Raw genomic sequence first — 18,854 nt, 5'->3', positions numbered from 1 at the left:
GGGGACTAAGCCGGTGCAAAGTGAAGCCAAAGTTTTAATCACACCTTTTCTTCTTCTTTCATCCCTTTCTTTCCTTCCTTGAGGTTTTTCTTTGCCTTCTCATTCATGCTACAATTCAATTTTAAGTAAAAATCATTTTAGTAGGACTTTCCCCCTCCTTTATTAGCTTATTTCAAAATCTGGAATTGTATTATTTAGGCTTTCAAATGTTAAGTCAAATGTAGAAAATTAAAGAACAATTATCTGGTCCACCACTTCATTACTGATGAGCTAACTGACCACTTATTTGAACTCAGGGTCTCCAAAGATCCCTAATTCAACAAGAAGTGAGTATTCTTTCCACCAAGCCATTAGAAGCACTCTGGACCTTAGGAAAACAACAGAGATGCACCAAGGGAAAGCAGTAAGAGCATGGTATTTAGAGTCATGACAACTGACACTTACCAGTTGTTTCAATACAGGCAAGTCACTTCATCCAAATGAGCCTCAGTTTCCTCTTCTATAAACTGTAAAAAATAGATGCTACAGGTTATTTCTGTGAGAAAATCGTTGAGTAAAACTTTCTACAACATTTTAAGGATCTAGAATTTCATCTGTATAAGGACTTACTTCACAAATACAGATAATCACATTTCCATGGGAAATGTGATGATTCCTAGGAGCTACTGTAAGAAAAAATGTCATCATCCTGAAACCAATGTGTTAATTACTCTCTCTGAACTAAGGAAAACTTTGGAAGGTCTTATAAATGTAAATTATTATTACCAATGCCCAGTTCCTAGTATATATTCCTATATACCTATGTAGCTATGATTTAATCAATGTGGAGACACTTTTCCATTCACGTAGGTCAAAACTCATCTGAACCTGAACACCAGGATTTTGGACTATGGACTCTGCTAACATACTTTATTAGACTTTCTTAGGACAGTAAATATCAAAACTGGGGAGAGTGAGAATATAAAGGTGAGTCTCCATTGATTTACTCAAACAAGTGACCCTATCTCACTTAAAGTAAGTGACAATATATCTTGCTACATTAATCAGGTAAAAAGAAGCAATCACTCTCAATCATAGACTTTAGACTAAATACAAAAAAATACTTAGAACTAGAGTGAAGTTGCATAGGGAAAAGGTTCAGATGGGCTGAGGAAGTTTGGTCAAGCCCTAGGGGTCATCTATAAATTGTTAATCAAACTGAAAATAGATTCATTCTAGAGTTTGGAGCAAGCATGATGCTCTAGTTGAACCCCTTGAAGAGGAACCCAGCTCCATCACAATTGAGCTCTCCTCCCCGCCTACTCTGCTTTGGCCAGAAAAGGTCATTTTGAAGAATGCTAGAATTCCCAGCAGTGTTCTAACAGCACCTCAGGATTAGCTGATGGCAGTCAATGTATTGAAAGCCAAAGACGGACTGGATACAGATTCATAGCTCCACAAGGATCTCAACAAAGAAGCAATATCATGTCTAAAAGGAATTTCTTGAACATTCCATGAATGGGAGGAAAGGACTTCCAGAAATCTGGAAACTCGCCCTTTGCCACATGTTCTGTCATACCATGAGTTCACTGTCCTCTAGACTCTATGTACTTGTGGAAGAGCATGTCACAGAGCTTGGGGGGAGGTTTCATAACTGTTCTTACTGTGCAGAATTAGTAAATACCCTGTTCTAAAATTTACTTAAGACAGGATGATTAAAAGAACTCTCAAGTGATAATTTTGAGGGGGAAGCACACTGAGAGGGAGAATAGCCTTCCTCGCTCAATAACCAAACTAATCTGTGAGAGTGGGATTTTGGACTAGGATGTCTACATGTATAGTGCTTAAATGCACTACACTTGAATACAGAACTTTACATTTATCCCAAATGAAGTTAATGCTAGGATGGAATAAGGGAGTTAGAATGAACCATACCTAAGATCCTTTCTACTGCTATGATGACAGGATTTACAAATAGAAGATACCTTAAATATCATCTAATTCAACCCCCCTAATTTTACAAAGGAGGAAAATTAGGGAGAGGGTAGAGCCAAGCTGGAGGAGAAAAGGCAGGAACTTGCCTGAGGCTCTCCCAAGTTCCCCTCCAAACACCTTTAAAATAACACCTTAGTATGAATTCCAGAGCAGCAGAACCGACAAAAGGTCAGGGTGGAACAATTTTCCAGACCAAGACAACTTAGGAGGTCACCTTTCCTGATGAAAGATCTGTCTCACTGGCGTGGTGGTCAGACCTGGAGCTAGAGGATAAAATTGGGAAAATAAATGAGATTGATGCAAGAAAATCATGAAATGAGAGTCAACAGTTCAGTGAACTACTGAAGAAAATAACACCTTAAAAAACAGAGTTGGCCAAGTGGTTAAAAAAAAGGCACAAAAATCTGCTGAAGAGAAGAACTTCTTAATAAGTAGAATTGACCAAATGGAAAAAGAAGTACAAAATCTCACTAAAGAAAATAATTCCTTAAAAATTAGAATTGGCAAAGGGAAAGCTAATGACTCTATGAGATGTGAAGAAACAAAAAATGTAGTCAAAAAATGAAAAAAATGGAAGACAATGTGAACTATCTCACTGAAAAAACAACTGGTCTAGAAAATAGATCCAGGACAGATAATTTAAGAATTTTTGGAATACCTCAAATCCATGATCCAAAAAAAATGTCTAAACATCATATTTCAAGGAATTATAAAGGAAAACTACCCTGATATCCTAGATCCACAGGGTAAAATGGAAATTAAAAGAATCTACCAATCACATTCTGAAAGAGATCCCAAAATGAAAGGTCCTAGGAATGTTATAGCCAAATTCCAGAGCATTCAGGTCAAGGAGAAAATATTGCAGGCATCCAGAAAGAAACAATTTAAACACTGTGAAGCCAAAAATCAGGATAACTTAAGATTTAGCAGCTTCCACATTGAAGGATCAGAGGCCTTGGAATATGATATTCCAGAGGGCAAAGGAGCTTGGATTACAACCAAGAAATCATCTACCCAGCAAAACTGAGTATAATCCATCAGGGGAAAAAATAGGATATTTAATGGAATAGAGGACTTTCAAGCATTCTTTGATGAAATGACCAGAGCTGAAAAGGAATTGTGACTTTCAAACACAACACTCAAGAGAAGTAAAAAAAGGTAAAAATGGAAAACAAATCATAAGGGATTCCATTAAGTTAAACTGATTATATTCCTACATGGGAAGATGATACTTGTAACTCCTAAAAACTTTGTCATTATTAGTGCAGTTAGAAGCAGTATACATACATTAGACAGAGGGAATGTGAGTGAGTTGACTATGATGGGATGATTTCAAAAAATAAATTGAAGAGGTGAGAAAGAAGGATGAAGTGGGAGAAGGGGTAAGAGAGAGGTAAAATAGGGTAAATTATCTCACATAAAAGAAGCCCAAAAGGAAGTGCTTTAACAGTGGGGGAGGGGGGAAGAAGGGGAGTGGCAATGCATGAATTTTACTCTCATTGAAATTAGCTCAAAGATGGAAAAAGACACACACGCAGTTGGGCATAGAGATCTATCTTACTGTACAGGGAAGGAGGGGAGAAGGAAATAAGGGGGTGTTGATAGAAGGGAGAGCAAATTGGAGAAGGTAGCAGTCAGAAGCAAAACAGACTTTTGAAGAGGGACAGAGTAAAAGGTGAGAGGATAAATATTGGGAAAACAGGATGGGGGGAAAGACAGTTAGTAATCATAACTTTGAATATTAATGGCATGAACCCATCTATAAAGCAGAAGTGGATAGCAGAATGGATTAAAAATTGTAATCCTGGAGCAGCTAGGTGGTGCAGTGAATACAGCACCGGCCCTGGAGTCAGGAGGACCTAAGTTCAAATCTGGCCTCAGACACTTAACACTAGCCATGTGACCTTGGGCAAGTCACTTAACCCCAACTGCCCAACCCCAAAAAGCAAAACAAAAACAAAAACAAAACTAGAATCCAACAATATGTTGTGTACAAGAAACACACTTGAAGCAGAGAGACACACACAGAGTAAAAATAAGGGGCTGGAGCAGAATCTATCATGCTTCAGCTGAAGTATAACAAGCAGGGTAAGCAATCATAATCTCAGACAAAGCAAAAGCAATAATAGAACTAATTAAAAGAAATAATCAGGGAAACTACATTTTGCTAAGAGGTACCATAAACAAGGAATTAATATCAACACTAAACATATATGAACCAAATGGTATAGCATCCAAATTCTTAAAGGAAAACATAAGTGAGCTACAGGAGGAAATATGCAATAAAACTATACTAGTGGAGGAATCTCAACTTTTGCCTCTCAGAAATTGATAAATCTAACCACAAAATAAACAAGAAAGGAGATGAATAAAATTTTAGAAAAGTTACATAACTGACCGTGTGTTAGTGCATAAAAACTTCATAAGTAAATGCAGCAAGTCAGAAATATTAAATGCATAATTTCCAGAGTATAATGCAATAAAAATTACGATAAAGGGCCATAGAAATATAGTATAAAGAAAACTATAGCCCAATTTTCCTAATAAATAAATTTATATAAAAAATTTAAATAAGATACTAAAAAATGTAAAAATTTTTAAAATTTAAATAAAATGATAGCAAGGAGATTATGACAATATATAAAAAGACAGTATATTAAGATCAGGTGGAATTTATAGCAGGTATACAGGGAATATGAGGAAAAGTGTTTACATTATTGATCATATCAACAACAAAAAAAATAATATGATTATTTCAACAGATGAAGAAAAAGCTTTTGAGAAAATATAACACTCATTCCTATTAAAAACACTACAGAGCATAGGAATAAGTAGACCTTTCCCCAAAATGATAAGTCATACCAGAAAGCATCATCTGTAATGGGGATAAGTTAGGAGCCTTTCCAATAAGATAAGGGGCAAAGCAAGGATGCCCATAGTTACCACTATTATTCAATACTGTGCTAGAAATGCTAGCTATAGCAATAACAGAAGTAAAAAAATTGAAGGAACAGGGAAATTACATTTGCTAAAAGGTACCATAAACAAGGAAGTAATATCAATACTAAACATATATGAACTTAATGTTATAGCATCCAAGTTCTTAAAGGAAAAGTTAAATGAGCTATAGGAGGAAATAGATACTAAAACTATACTAGTGGAGAAATCTCAACTTTTCCCTCTCAAAAACTGATAAATCTAACCACAAAATAAACAAGAAAGGAGATGAATAAAATTTTAGAAAAGTTAGATAATTTGTCATGCACATACATGTGCATGTACATACATATTTTATGTACATGTACATAAAAACCTCATAAGCAAATGCAGAAAATCAGAAATATTAAATGCATAATGTTCAGATTATAATGCAATAAAAACTATTCTAAGCTAATTAGTGGAGCATGGAATGTATTAACTGTCAGATTAACAGGTAAAGAAAGACTTTATGACTAAACAAGATATGGAGAGCATTATGGGATACAAAATGGAGAATTTTGATTACAGTAAATTAAAAAGGTTTTGCACCAACAAAATCAATGCATTCAACATTAGAAGGAAAGCAGGAAACGGTGGGGGGCTTTTTATAGTAAGTTTGTCTGATAAAGGTCTCATTTCTCAAAAAATACAGAGAACTGAGTCAAATTTATAAAAATGTGAGTCACTCCCCATTTAGTGAATGATCAAGTGATATAAACAGACAGTTTTTAGAAGAAATAAAAGTTATCTATAGTAATGTGAAAAAAGCTCTAAATCACTGATTTTAAAATGCAAATTAAAACAACTCTGAGATACCATTTCACATTTATCAAATTGGCTAATATAAAAAAAGGAAAATGACAATATCATTAATAGGTATGTACCCCAAAAAGATCAAAGAAAAAGGAAAAGGACCTATATGTACAAAAATATTTGTAGCAGCACTTTTTGTGTTGGCAATGAATTGGAAACTGAGGAGATGCCCATAAATTGGGAAACAGTTGAACAAGTTGTGACAGAATACTATTGTGCTATAAGAAATGAAAAGCAGGATGTTTTTAGAAAAACCTGAAAAGACTTATATGAAGTGATGCAAAGTGAAGTAAGCAGAACCAGAACAGTGTACATAGTAATAGCCATATTATATAATGATCAACTGTGAATCACTTAGCTATTCTCAGCAATATAATGATCTAAGACAATTCAAAAGGATTTAGGATGAAAAATGCTATCCACTTCCAGAGAAAGAACTTATGGAGTCTGAATGCAGATTGAAGTATAGTTTGTTTATCTTTTTAATTTACTTTTCATGTCAGTTTTTTTGAGGTTCTGCATTTTCTTTCACAACAAGGCTAATATGGAAATGTTTTGAATGGCAGCACATGTATACTCTATGTCAATTGTGCACATTTTCAAGGAGTGGATGGGGAGAGAAAAAAAATAATTAGAACTCATATTTAAAAAAACAATTATTGAAAAGTTTTTATATGTAACTATAAAAATATCGTCCAAAATTGTTGTTACTTGTGATTGGGAAAATATTTTAAAATTCCAAAAAAAAAGAAAATGAGGTCCAGTAAAATGAAATGATTTGACCTAGGTCATGCAAGTCGTAAGTAATAGCTGGGATTTGAAATCAGGTCCTTACTCAAAATCCAGAATCCTGTCTATTAGATGATGCTCACTTTTACCCCATTGGTTCCAAGCTGTAGTGGGCGATTTTGAATGTTAACATTCCCATCTATCAGCTGATAGCTATGTTGATCTGCAAAGCTGACAAGCTTGCTTTCAAAATTTCAAATCAGTAGGTAAAGGAGGGCATTATAGGCATCTAGGTAGTATAATGTATTCTATCCACTAGGCTTAGAGTGAAGAAGACTTTATTCCTTAGATACATACTAGCAGTGTGACTCTGGGAAAGACACTTAACATCACTTGGCTTCAGTTTCCTTGCCTACAAAATGAAGATAATAATACTATTTGCCTCAAGGTTGCTGGAATGCTGAAAAGCATTAATATTCGTGATGCACTTGGCCACTGCTGAAGAACTATACAAATACTAGCAATTTGAGGGGGAAGAAGAGCAGGAGGGAAAGCACAATGTATATGCCAGGAATGGCAATGGTCCAGTTTGGATTGAAAAGGGGGTTTGTAGAGAAAAGTAATGGAAGAAGGACAGGGACTGGACATGTGATTTCCTTGCCACAGGCTACTTCCAGGGGAGGAAATTCCTCCTACTGATAGCTTCTCAGAAACTTAAGGCTGTGAAGAATTGCTTGGAATACTGCAAAGTTAAGTGACATGTCCAGGGACCAACAACTAATACATACATACATACATATATATATATTACATACATACATACATATATATATTACATACATACATATATATATATATATGGTAGGACTCAAACCTGGGTCTTCCTAGTTTTAGAACTTATTTTTCTATCCATTGTCATAATGCTTTTCTTATGGAAGAAAGTGAATCTGAGGCTAGATTAGAGGGGGCCTTGAAGACCAAACTAAGGGATTTGGACTGTCTCCTGTATTCAAAGAGTAGCCAGAGAAGGTTTTTAAACAATAAGGTGACTGAGTATTTCTTCAGGAAGATCAACCTGGCCTCCATGCATAAAGCAGGAATGGAAATGGGAAGAATGGAAAGAGTACTCAATTTGGAATTAGGAAGGTCTGGGTTCAAATCCTGCCTTGGAAATGTATTCTCTGGGTGACCTTGGGCAAATCACTTCACCTCTCTGAGGTGAAACTGAGATTCAGTTTCCTCTTTTGTATAACAGAGACAATATATGGAAAGAGCTCTGCCAACCATAATGTGCTCTCAAAATGTCTTCACTATATTAAAAAGGCCTTCCAGTTGGGGAGTTGTTGCCATCAACTTGAGGTAGTTAACAGTATGAATGGAAAGGGAATGATGGGTGCAAGAGGTATTAAGCATGAAGAATGAATGGGGCTCTGTGACTGTGTGGATGTAACAGCTGAGAAAGGGGAAGGCCTCAAGGATGACTGAGCTGTCATATTTGGATGACTGGGAAAATGATGACATCATTATGCAAAAAGATCCAAATTTTCTGAGTTGGTTTGGAGTGAAAGTGGATGAGTTTTGGTCTAGACATGATGAGTTTGAGGGGTCAATGGTACATCGAGGCAAAAGAGTCCATTAGGCCATTGGAACTGGAGCTTTGGGGAGTGTTTGGGGTTGGAGATGAAGGTTTAGGAATAATCAGCTTAAAGAAACCACACTCTGAGAACTGGCTGAAAGACCTGGAGGGGCTGAACCTAAAGAAGAGAAGACTTGGGGCAGGGTGGGGACAGTGATTGTCCACAGACTTTTAAGAATTAACATGTGGAAGAATGATTTGTATTGCCTGGTCCCAGAAGTAGGACCAAGAGGTGGAAGCTGATGAGAATTGAATTGTAGATTGACATAAAGGAAAACTTTCTTAATACTGAGAGCTGTCCCCAGGTAGAAAGGGCTGTCTCGGGAGGACGTCCTGATTTCCCCATCGATGAAGCTCTTCAAGAAGCCTGAATTACTTGGTGGGGGTAGGGGGAGGAAGGGGTGGTATGAGGAGATTCTTGCTGCAAGATAAGGTAGATTAGATGACCTTTGAGGCTTATGATTTTAACTGAGGATCATAATATCTCCAAATGAGAAACAGTAGAGAGGAAAGAGGCAAGGACTTAAGACAGTACCTCAGTGATACGGTAGAAAGAATACTCTCTGTATCTGGAGTCGTAGGACCTGGGTTCAAGTCACAGCTCTGCCACTTCCCACTCGTGGTCACTTCACCTCTCCTGGCGTTGGTTTCCTTACCTGGAATATAAAGGGGTTGAACTAAATGACCCCAAGGTCCCTTCCAACTCTGATCCTAGGGTTCTATTTGCCAGCTGGCCGATACAGCTCGCATGGTGCAGAGCACTGTGTTATGATGGATTATGTACTGTATCCATGGGGTGAGGGGCAGGGAAGGGATGCGGAGTGAGAGATGGGAGACTCTTCCCACAGTGCCCTTTTCCTAGGGAGCCACATATTTTTAAAACAGAAATGCAGGTCCCTATGGAGATGACCTTGCCCCTATGCCAAAGGTTTAAACAGCATTGATGCTGTAGAGGGAGGAATCCCAAAGGGACAGCATTGATGGTACAGATGGAATAAAAGCCACGTGTCCTGACCTTTTGCAAGCACTTGGCTTTTCTTCTAAAGTTGCTTTTTAACATATGGTCCTTCAAAAAAAAAAGTTTTACAAATTGGCCAGTGGACTTGATCTGGCTAAGGTACTCGACCCTGATGCGGAAGTTCATTCTTAGTATAATCGCTGCTGCTTACCTTGGGGAAACCCAAAGCTGGGAAAAGCTCTATGGCAAATGAAAACTATCACCATTTTAAAGAGTGAGACGAGCTGTGACAGCGTAGTCTGTGCTTGCATGGAGGGCATGAGCTTGGGGCTTTCAGGGAGACTGAGATAGGGTGTCCAGGAGAGTTGGAGCCTGCCCTAAGGAGTTGGGAGGAAGCCACTGGTACAGAAGAGGTAGAGATGATGAGAACAATAACAGCATCAACAATGGTAATAACCATAATACAGAGGAAGCAGTGGCCAGAGAGCTGCCCTGATGCGTCCAGGCTGGGAGATACTGGCCAAATCACTTCCCCTCTTAGGGCATCAGGGAGCTCAGGGTAAAAGCTGCAGACAAAATGTTGCTCTTTATAATAAAGCAATTCTAGATGGAGGCCCTCGGCCTATCACCTCTGCTCCTTAGTTCCAGCCAAACTGGACTGCTCACTGGTCCACATCCACAGCATGCCATCTTGTCTCTGTCCTCCAGGCCTGGAGCAGTCCTCTTCCTCACTCTGCCTCCTGGGATCACTAAGTCTAATCTGAGGCTTGCTTCAGCTGTCGTCTCCTATACATTTTTTTTTCCTTTTCTGATTCCTGCAGCTGTTATTGTACCCTTCTGGCAATCACTGCCTCCTGCTGTTGCTGCTATCTGGACCCACTTTCATTCTTCTCTCCTTAAAAGACTGTCAGATAAGCTTTTAGGACAGTGTCTTCGGAAGAATATACATGTTTATTACCATCATATGAAGTCCTCCTGCCATGAAGTTAGGACAATGTTCTAAAGGGAATGGGAACTTCCACCCCCAAATCACTCTGAGGGGCACAATGGAGAAAGCACTCATTCTGGAATCGAAAGATCTGCTTTTGACTCCGGGTTCTGCCACTCAGGCCTGGTGTAACATTGGCTAAATCACTTCACAATCCTGGGCCTAGAGTTCCTTGTTTATAAAACTGAGGAGGTCGGACTAAATGAGCTTTCTAGATTTCATCTTATTTTTATTCTAGATTCATCTTACCTCATTCTAGATTTATGTATTCATCTGTGTACAGAGCTTCTCTTCAGAGATCATAAGCTCCTTGAGAGTAGGGGTTTTTTTGTCTTTGCATCCTTAGTTTGTAAATAAGCATTTATTAAGCACCTTCTGTTTTTCAAGAAAGGCAAAAAAAAGTCTGGGTTCTCAAGGAACTCACAACCTAATAGAAGAGAAGAAAAGGCAAACACCCTATGTTCAAATAAGCTACTGACATGATAAACTGGGAATAATCTCGGAAGGAAGGCAGTAAGATTAAGGAGGACTGGGAAAGACTTTCTGAATTAAATAGGACTAGCTGAGACCTGAAGGAAACCAGGGAAGCTAGGAGGTGAAGATGGGGGAGGAGGGAGACAGAGACAGAGAGAGAAACAGAGAGTGACAGAGAGAGAGAGAGAAACAGACAGAGACAGAAACAGAGAGTGACAGAGACACAGAGACAGAAACAGAGAGTGACAGAGAGACAGAGAGAGAATGAGTATGTCCCAGTGGAATGTCTGGTATAGGAAAACAGCAGGGAAGCCAGACATATTGGATCACAGAGTACATGGAAGGAGTAAGGTATAAGAAGTCTTGACAAGTAGGAAGGGACCAGATTATGAATTATGATTAGCTCTGAAAGCTCAAGGATTTTCTCTTTGTTCATGGAGATAATGGGCAGGCTTGGCTTGAACATACCTGAGCTTAAAGAAGAACAATTTGATAGTTGGGTTGATGATGGACTATACTGGTGAGAGACTTCCACCAGGGAGGCCAATGAGAAGGCTATTATAATAGTCCAGGCATGAGGCTGGGGGAATGGGGAGAGAGAGTGAGAAGTTGAGGACAACGAGGTTGTGACCATGGTGACTGGGAGGATTCTGGTAGTCCTGACAGTAATAGGGAAATAAACGAAAAGAGAGGGTTTGGAGGGAAAGATAATGAGCTCAGCTTTGGACATAGTAAGTTTAAGGCATGTATAGGATATCCAAATCAAGATTTCTAATCAGTAATTGGAGATGTGAGAATGGAGGTCAGAAAACAGGTCAGATCTAGAAAGAAAGATCTGAGAATCATCTATATGGAGATGTTAATTGAATTAATAGGAGCTGATGAGATAATTATGTGAAACAGTATAGCAGAATTAAGAGAAGAGGGTCACAAGTGGCAGGCATGAGCCGGATAAGGATCCAACAAAGAAGACTGAGAAGGAGATGTCCTTGGTAGGACCAAAACTACAAGAAAGCAGTGTCATAAACAATTTAGAAAGAAAATAGTATCAATGAAAAGAGGGTGATGCACACTGTCAATGGCTGCAGAGGGGTCAAGAAGGAAGAGGATAGGGGCAGCTAGGTGGCATAGTGAATAGATCACCAGCCCTGGAGTCAGAAGGACCTGAGTTCAAATCCGGCCTCAGACACTTAACACAAAAACTAGCCATGTGACCTTGGGCAAGTCACTTAACCCCAACTGCCCTCCAAAAAGCAAAAAAAAAGGAGAAGGAAGAGGATTCTCAGCACCTCATGGACACATAGGCAGAATTAGTAAATGGCCAGCTTCAGACACTTAACACCCACGCACAAAAACTAGCTGTGTAACCTTGGGCAAGTTACTTAACCCCAATTGCCCTCCAAAAAGGCAAAAAAAAAATTAGTAAATGGTTTTTTGAATTGAAGAGAAAAATCATGGTGAGAGATGAGAAAAAGAAACCATCAATTAGAAGACCAGGTTGTAACCCCCTACAATTTGCTAAAGACAGTTATTTTAATGAATGGTTCACAGATTTTGAGTAGGAAGGGACCTAAGATCTCATCTAATCCAATACTCTCAATTCAACAAATAAGGAAACCAAGGCCCACCCAGGTTGTGTTACTGACTCTGGTTGTGGAGGAATCATTATCAATGCTTTTCCCCCCAGTTGAACCTCTCTGTGAGTGGTTTAGGGGCGGCACTTAAATTTTCAGATTTTCCTAGTTGAGATTTTGGGACTTTATCCTAACTGCATGGCAAGAGCACTGTGTATGGAGTTAATAAACTTTAAATTATTGAGTTTATTAGTATTGACATTAATATTATTCAGAGCATACTGTCCTAAAAGCTTGTCTGATAGCCCGCCAGAAAAAGGAGAGGAGGACATGATAATGGCTCCAAATGGCAGCAAAGAGACTCATACACCCAAAGTTTGTAAGGATTATGCTCAATATCTATGCACTAGTAGGTAAAACCAAAAATTGAGCGTGGATTCCAATCCTGTGGATATTCATCTGAAAAATATAGGTGCTACATAAATATTGCCTGAGATCACACATATGCATATGAAACCCTCCGAAATCTGAATCTTAAAAAAAAGAACACTAAAAATAGGCAAAACTACCTTAAAAATACAGCAGCTCCTACCCTAGAGGTACATTCAAATATCTTGGGAGCTAACACATTTTGGCAACATATGGTGGGCCATGTATAAAGAACCAACATTTACAACAAAATACAACTCTTTCAGAAATATGCTATACCAATTTCTCCCAGGAGACCTCTGTAGATTGTTACTGAATTTCCATACTGCATGATGTTGTATTCAAATTGGAATGGGAAAAAAAACCAAGGCTCAAGAAATGAAAATTTTCAGCTGGTCATTACTAATTTATATGAGAGCAAAGAATGAGTTTTTGGTGTCCTTGCTTTTCAAACTCAGTGGCATCAGCACTTCAATAACTACATCTATTTCCTACATAAGAAAGAAAGAGAGGGATATTTAGATACATAAACTACAGCATCAAAATAAAAATGCACCTGTTATCAGCAAGTATCCCTCCCTCTGCAGAACCCCAATAATCCCCCTATTTTCTTGCCTCTGACCCTAACATAATTGTGGTCATAGTCCCTCCCCCCTTCCCTTATCTCCATGGCTGACAGATTGCTAGGGCTGAAGAAGGTTCACGTTATGACCAGCTCAAAGAAGGGGAAAATTTCTTTTGGGTCAAACCAGGAGTGATTGGTGGAACTTGGAAAGAGGCAGTTTTAGCCTGGTTATATAGAAACACACTTCCTAACTGCTCAAACTGCAAAGGGAATGGGCTGCTTCAGAAAATTGGTGGACTCCGCCTTCACTGGAGGATTGCAAGCAAAGGCTGTGACCACTTGTGGGGAGTGCTGCAGAGGCAGACTCTTTCGCAGATGCAGGTTAGACTCGATAGCTCCTGAAGCCCCTTCCAGCTATGAGATGACAGGATTCATTTTTTTCAGATCTGCAAGTTGTAAAATAATTCATTGAACACTTTGTAATGAACAGTGAATCAAGAAGGCCAATACGTACTTCAGAAGTTAGAGAGACAGTGCAGCACCCTGCTGGGTTAGCTACTGCCAAGATCTGAAGGATCTGACGAAAAGCCATTCCAGTGATCAACTGTCACCACATGGCCTGCTAAGTCAATCTGGAAGGAGTTTTGAATCATAATTGGTTAACTGGAGTATACACACACGTGCCCATCCGATTAGAAATTCTATTTCGATAATATAAGCTGACATTATGGTTGGGGGGGAAGAGCTCACTAAGTCCTCCCTTCAATTGTCTCATCTTACACCTTCCTTGGTTCAGGGAATTCTCCCTGAAGACAGTGTCAGTAAAGTTTCATTCAACCTTTTGGTCAATGGCAGATCATCTTTTAAGTTACAAACAGTCTAGGCTCCATCTGTAGTTGCAGGGGCCAGACCCCAACAGGTGCAGATCCTCAGGAATTCCTGACATGAGGGGATGAGGGGTATTTGCCTCATGGTCCCATGGAATATTACATACCAGCATCCGGGGTGTGATTAGGTTTACAGGAACTTCTGCTCTCCTCCACAGTCAGAGACGCTGCTTATAATAGAAGTAGTGGCACATGTGTGAATGTGTATGTGTGTGTACAGCTGCAAAGAGTGTATGGTCCCCAGCCCTTCCCACAACACCTGTTACCCAGAAGACCAGGGGCAGAGCCGAGATTCAAACCCAGGTTTTTCCAAATGCCATACTCCCAGCAGGCAGAGAGGCTTGGTGTTGGCTGTGGTACTTGGCACAAAAATGACAGGAGGAACAGAAGTGGGACCTGGAGGCCTAGGTGGCTTCCCTTTCATCTTCCTCCCTGAGGAAGCGGGTCTTAGTGGTACCTCAAAAACCTACCCCAAATGTGTGCAGGCAGGCTGTGCAAGCGCAGGGAGTTCACTGAGCAGGGTCTAACAGAAATAATTAATAGCAATAATAAATAATACATAGAGTGTAAAAGCAACAATTAGGTGACACCAGGTCAAAGGGATTAGGCAAGATACACACTAGGTCAGCATACAACTTCCAGCTAAAGCCAGCGTGCTTACTGTTTTACCATGGTTTCTGGGGGGAGGAGGGAGGGAACGACATTCATCTAAGGACAGTCAAGATGACATTGGACCCTTCACAAGCACTGAAGTGAAGATTGCTTCAACCTAACTGTACTGGCCTGGATATCTGGAACATGATGGACAGCAAGACCCTGCAGGGTTGTTGAGAAGCAAGCTAAAGTAGGGCCTGGAAGAGACTCATGAAGTCAGTGATCTGGAACCAGAAGGGAGCTGCGAGGTCACCTATTCATTTGACAGATGAGGAGCCTGAGGCCCGGAGAGCTGAAGACTTAGCCAAGGTCACAGACATAGTTAGAGACAAGATGTGAACCCAAGTCCTCTCACCCCAAATCTAGCGCTTTTTCAACTGCACCACACTTCTAACAACTGACATTTCTATGGCCCTTCAAGGCTTGCAAACACTTTACATGTCAGCCACCCCACACGTCCAGTACTACAGGCATTAGCCTAATTTTTCAGATGAGGAAACTGAGACCCAGAGAAGTTACTTACCATACTTGGGTCAGAGAGCTGGGAACGAAAGCCTTCCTGATACCATGGCCAGGACTCTCCTCTACTCTATCACGTGGCCGCTCAAAGACAGTGAGGAAAGAAAAACGCTGCCAAGCCATGCTGAACACCCTTGGAAGCAATGAAGCCCAACCTGCAGTACCATGGCAAAGCCATGGTGAGCAGTTAGGAGTGTGCTGGGCACTACGGACAGGAGGGCAGATCTGAGCAAAACGAACTCCCCCAAGGAGGTTTTGGGACCACAATAAAAAGGGAAGCCTTGATGTCTGCACAGTATGTAAAGGACCACATTCCTTGGCTTTGATTTTGCACTCCTGGACCCTCATATGAGCCACCATGTGATCAACTGCCTTTGCCTCATGGCCTTATCTGAGCCAGTCACCATGATGTCTTCAATGAAGGCACAGTGTACATTTATGTCCTCAGGAAGAGAGAGTTCTTTCAGGATCTGGTCATCATAATGTAAAATTGTGAGAGATAGTGAAGATAATCTTGGGGAAGGACAGTGAATCTCAGGCACAGAAACAGAGGACAATAAGGCCATGTCACTACCCCAGGCCTGGCCTACCTGATAAGAAACAAATGAAGCAGTGAACACAAAGACTTTGTGCTCCATAGAGTTTACCACAAGCTGCCAGGTACCAGGCGCCTTCCTTATAGGCAACATAGAGCTGTTAGAAAGGGGAGATGGTAACAAACTACTCCAACTGCCTTCATTTGCATCACTAAGGACCTGAAAATGTTTGATGTTAACTACAGGGGATGATTCAGGCAAGTACAAGGGTTTCCCTCTGGACAAACCTACCCAGAGATTGGTAAAAAGGTCAACACAGATACTAACTCCCAAGAGCCCATGATACTTCTTTTCCCTTCGTGGTCTGGTTCTCTGTAACTTTCCCTGAATGACCCAAATGGAGCAGGTGTTTTAGGACAGAGACATCAACCAGATTAAAATAAAATTTGGAAATATTTAATAAAATAAATAAAAATACAAGAGAACATAGATGATCCTAAAATGTAGTTTTCAAAGTCAATATGTGACCACAGAGATCCTTTTGACTCCTTTATTTTAAGGGCTACTTTAGGCTTGAGTGGGGCTGACAGGGCACTACTGCCCTGGAGCTGAATTCCATTTATTGTTTGACTAAAACTCCCTAGGCTGGCCATCAATTACTTTCTCATAAACCAGACATTTCAGGAGCCACACCCAAAGCTACCGCCTCCCGCCACAAGGTGTCATTGCCCCCTGCCACCTAGCAGGGCATCACGCTCTGGGACCTCCCCCATTTCCAAAGTACCTATGTACACTGAAAGCAGTATCTGCCCATCACAGCTATCCCAAGCTCCTCCTCTAATTTCACCAGTGATCAGCCCACATCTGCATGACAGGGGAAACCCACAAATAAAGTCAGCCATTCTGGTGGAGCTCCAACCACAAGGTGAGATCTAACTCCCTCCTCTTTCCCAAGCAGGCTGGTCACAGGGGGTAGCAGGACACATGTGGGGGGCGGGGAGAGGTACTCATAGATCCACTCTATCAAACCTATTTTCTTTAGGAATTTTACCCCTTCCCTTGCAAATGCCTATTTTAGAGCCAGCTAAAACAGAAATTCATCTTTATGGGACCAGGTGCAAATAAGTCCCTACCTCAGCTCCCTAAAAAGAGAGAAAGTGTGGTTAGTCCCTACCTGGAGCCTCTGATTGATTTAACTAACTATAATTGTAAATCCTCAGAGAGCTCCCTAGGCCTATTTAACTTGGCTGCTGAGTCTCAACACTGAACGAATTCTGGACCACACTACTCTGAAACCATAGCTCCAGTGACATTTCATCTTTCTGGGTGAGCTTCTCTTGCAAACTCCCTACTTCCTTGGTGGTAAAGGACATCTCAAGGGAGCAGAAATAAGAAAAGTCTGGGACTTCTCTTTTCAAACCACTGACAGGAGTTCCCAAATCTCTTCCTCACTTCTGCTCCCATTCCTCTGGCTCATGACTCTGATTTTGGCAAAATGGAGCTAAAGCTCTAGATCAGAGACCATAGTCTATCCTTAGTCCCATGGATTTCGAGTTGTGGCCTAATGGTCCCCATCTCCACCATTGAGCTCTTTCCAGCTCCAGTAGCTGCCCCTCACCTTCACTGCAGTGCTGAAAAGCCAAGAGTTCTGTCTCTAGCTGTTGAATGCACTGGTCCACCTTATGTCAGTCTTATTATGCTGGCTGGATAGGCAGTAAGCAGGGAATGCTGGACTTGGCACTTTCTTTATCCTCCTGGCAGCTTCAGCCAGCACCCACTGAGCTAATCATCTTAGATGAGTGGGAAGCTACTTCACTGAGAAGGCTCCCTATACACCATGAAACAGGCTCCCGCCACAGGGTGCCAAGGTGCTGGGGCTGGCCTTTGAATCACTCGAGTCACCGTATTTGTAGCACTCTATCCCCAACTCAACCATGATGTGACAACTGAGACTATCCTGGCCCAGTTACATTATACCAAACGTCAGCGGCAGGCCTGACATGAGAACCCTGCTATTTCAGGTTCAATGTTGTGTTCAAATGAAGTCTCACAGTTCATTGAAGAGTTGACAAAAGATGCACTTAATCCTAACATAGCAAGGATGTACAAAAGCACTTAGCTGGAACTGACTCAGCCCTCCTCATGTACAAATCTCATCATCAGGGTAGGACAGGATGACTCTCATGGACTTCTGACATCTACCAAGTATGAAGGGCCCTGACCCTGATCCTGGGATCTCTGATGCCCCTACAGGACAAAGAAACAATGTGAACAAAGAAGTCACCACATAGCTGTGTCAATGAAGACATAACTAGGGAAAATCTAGCCCAAACTATATTGGGGAGGAGGGAAAGGTGGTATGGAACCCTGGTAGATACTGATCTTCAATCAACAGACTGTAACACATTACGAAGAATTATGATGGGGGACTGGTGCAAAAGGTGTCATCAAATAAATATATGAGGGATAAAAAAGGTGGGGTGGACATGTGTTGAGAGCAAGGGATAACTAGTGAAGGAAATAAGCACTTATGAAATACCTATTATGTGTCAGTCACTGTTGCAAGCAATTTATGAACATTATCGCATTTAATCCTCATAAACATCCTGAAAGCTAGGTGTTTTATTATCCCCAACTTACAGCTAAGGAAATTGAGGCAGACAAGTTAATTTACTTGACTGGGGCCATATTTGAACTCAGGTCTCCCTGACCCTGGGCCCAGCACTCCATCTACTGGGCCACCTAGATGCTTCTATATTCTGTGTGTTCCAAAGTCAATCTCATAATATCAACACAATGTGAAAGAGGTCCTCAGCACACTGGGTAGAGTTATGATGGATTTATGGGATTCTATAGGCCAATGGTGTACAGGATGGACAGACATGGATGGGTTGTGATCCAAATACTTGAAATACTGTATTAATGAGATCACAGATCTGTTTAAGTATCTGAATGTCTTCTGAACACAAAGTTTTAAATCTGTTTTGGTTCATGGAGAAGACAAGGTAACCTTACATGTTTGGTCTATATGTCAGGATGAGACATCTGAGATCAGTGTAGTTGCCAGTGAAATTTAGTATAGCAAATGGCAATAAGTGCTGTCCCTGAATCCAGAACTTGTTCTAGTTTCCTGGCCCAG

The 18,854-nt window shown here is 40.6% G+C and overlaps 1 long non-coding RNA gene across 1 annotated transcript in view; it reads right to left on the bottom strand.

Moving 5' to 3' along the window:
• Positions 1-314: 314 nt before the first annotated feature.
• LOC138143964 (uncharacterized) overlaps positions 315-18,854 on the bottom strand; it is a 59,196-nt gene continuing 40,656 nt past the window's right edge. Inside the window, exons 2-4 of the long non-coding RNA XR_011163833.1 lie at positions 8,667-8,787; positions 2,189-2,237; positions 315-506 (exon numbers count right to left, since the gene is read on the bottom strand). This is a non-coding gene — a long non-coding RNA (uncharacterized lncRNA). The remainder of the gene's footprint in view (positions 507-2,188; positions 2,238-8,666; positions 8,788-18,854) is intronic.

Source organism: Petaurus breviceps, unplaced genomic scaffold (genome assembly GCF_028583685.1).
Source record: "Petaurus breviceps papuanus isolate PSGF00001 unplaced genomic scaffold, PetGlider_PUasm1.0 90681, whole genome shotgun sequence".
Lineage (NCBI taxonomy): Eukaryota > Metazoa > Chordata > Mammalia > Diprotodontia > Petauridae > Petaurus > Petaurus breviceps.
This window is presented reverse-complemented; position numbering and strand designations above follow the sequence as displayed.